Below are 2,310 nucleotides of genomic sequence, written 5' to 3' on the forward strand. Positions count from 1 at the left end.
ATATATATGTATATAATGTCAAATGGACATGTTTATTTCTCTTTCAGTGTGTACATACATGCCATTGTTCATTGACAATGGCAATAAAACAGATTCTGATTCAGATATTGCACAAAAGGTGGCATTTTTAATAATATAAATATAATGAAATATTATTAGAATTAGCAGACGCCTCAGTGCAATACAAAACATTAAATACGTTCAGTTATGTAAAACAGTATATAAAACACAGTGTGTGGTCTAATGTCTAAAATTATTGAAACCCTGAATAAACGACTCCAGACTTATTTCCAAACATTTTCTCCAGTGTACCTCCAGAAATCAGATGACTGCTTTCAAATGATGCACTGGTCTTCTGTTGTTGTGGAACTGTAGAAAGACAATAACCCCACCCAAAATAAAAATAAGTCTTGAGTTCTTCATGGTTTGTTGATGACAAAAGTTTCCAGAAGTCTTTGATGGGGGTCTCTGCGTCAAATTAACAGGTCCAGACCAAAAATCCACAAAAAATTTGGATCATATAGCCTATATAAAAAATATATTTCTGAATGAAAGTCAATATCAAGCTTTTATTGATGTGACAACGTTTGCTGCTGGTGGTTTTTAGAGAGGGTGAACAATATAGGGATACTCTCCTGTTGTGTTGACACTTCCTGTCCAGAGTCTGCAGAGGAGAAAGAAAAAAAAAAGATTTCTTCAGTCAAACTTAGGGAAAACTAGACACCGCATAGCGGTAACATAATGACCCCCGCATGCACCAATACACTAGAACTCAGAAGTCTTTATTCCTAATAAATGTCATGCTGTTTTTTTTTTTACTATTTTAATTATTAGTTTTGCAAAAGCATTTTTAGTATTTAAGTGGTTTTACTAATCCTAACTAGGTGGAGGAATTAAAATGAGCACAGCGCAAACATAAAACTGAAGTCAGCTGACCTCACCCATTTCCCAGTCTTTGTTTTGTAGTTTATTATGCTTTTGATTAGTCAAGAAATAACTTGAGTGCATATTGTGTAAATTTAATCCGTAAGCCTCCAAAATCTTTGTTTTTTTCCCTTTTAAAAATTAGCTATTGGATGACACCTGGATGATTATCAAATTTAAATGTTGCTTATATCCCTCACCTTCTCAGCCCCGCATTTTTTGTTCTAATTTTACAGTGATTATTTCTTTCACATAGTGCTACAGTTAAACTCGTCTTTGCTGCTGTCATCGTAAGCATAACGTGGAAAGGGGGTCTGGGGTTCTCCCCCAGAAAATTTTGAATGAAGTAGGTGCTGTTTCCTGCATTCTGCTATATTTGCAGGTTGTTAAACACATTTTAAACTACATAAATAAACTCTTTCATAACTACTTTAAAGATAGATTCTTAATTCAACTCAACATATGAATCATCCTTTTTGTGTCGAATTGGTCATTTGATTCTTTGACCAGCTGGTAGGCAGTAGAGTTTTAACAGGGTTAAAAAAAACACACCAATGACTGAGTCGCTGCAGCCAGCCTTCTCTTTAGAGACAGTAGAACAAAAATAAAGTTTCTTCTGTTGCTCCTTTTTTTAATAGATTAGACTATTATATTTATTTTACTGTCACAGCTCTAATCCTACTTTTTATTATGGCTTGGGACTGGCAAAAAAGACACTCAAAGTTATTTTATATGAATTAGGGATGCTAACAATTAATCGACTTATGATTAATTGCTGAATAATGGTTTATTAGATTAAAATTTCTTCCATTCGATTAATTGAAAACATCCGTTTAAACCTTATTTCAGTGTAGTTTTGCCTTCATCCAGCAGAGGGTGGTACTACTCTACTCCGGCCCTGTTAAACTGAGCAGGAAGCTATCTCGATGTGGATGGGACTGTAAAGGTGCAAGTCTTATTTAATTTTATTTGCGACACAACAATAATAATGGACTACACCAAACTAGAAGGAAAAGTACCGAAACTGGTACCAGACCATCAAGCAGTATGACGCTAAAGACAAGAGAGCAGGACGACAGAGAACGGTGAGCTAACTGTGGCTAACGTTAGCTTCCTCTTGAGTTTAACTCCGTGTGAAAGAATAACAACAAAAAAAGTTACAGTCTCTACCAATATTTAACTTGAAGTTAATCTAATCTGTGTGACATAACCTGGCCAGTAAACCAATCTAATAAACAGTAACTGACGTCAGATCATGCCGTGCAGCCCAGCTAAGATGGAAGCAGAGGGAATATAAACAAACAAACAATTACCAGTTTAAATGCCATTGGTGGGTTGGGGGGTTGGGTTTAGGACCAAGGTGTGAATTGAGTTTAGGTTAGTTTT

General features: G+C 35.4%; 1 protein-coding gene across 2 annotated transcripts in view; it reads right to left on the reverse strand.

Moving 5' to 3' along the window:
- Positions 1 to 79: 79 nt before the first annotated feature.
- The window catches only part of LOC106529009 (protein FAM150B), a 25,259-nt gene continuing 23,028 nt past the window's right edge, over positions 80 to 2,310 (reverse strand). For both annotated transcript variants that reach the window (XM_014024313.1, XM_014024312.1), the window contains one exon: positions 80 to 664. The gene's annotated coding sequence lies outside the window, so the exon portion shown is untranslated. The remainder of the gene's footprint in view (positions 665 to 2,310) is intronic.

Source organism: Austrofundulus limnaeus, unplaced genomic scaffold (assembly GCF_001266775.1).
Source record: "Austrofundulus limnaeus strain Quisiro unplaced genomic scaffold, Austrofundulus_limnaeus-1.0 Scaffold418, whole genome shotgun sequence".
Classification (NCBI taxonomy): Eukaryota; Metazoa; Chordata; class Actinopteri; order Cyprinodontiformes; family Rivulidae; genus Austrofundulus; species Austrofundulus limnaeus.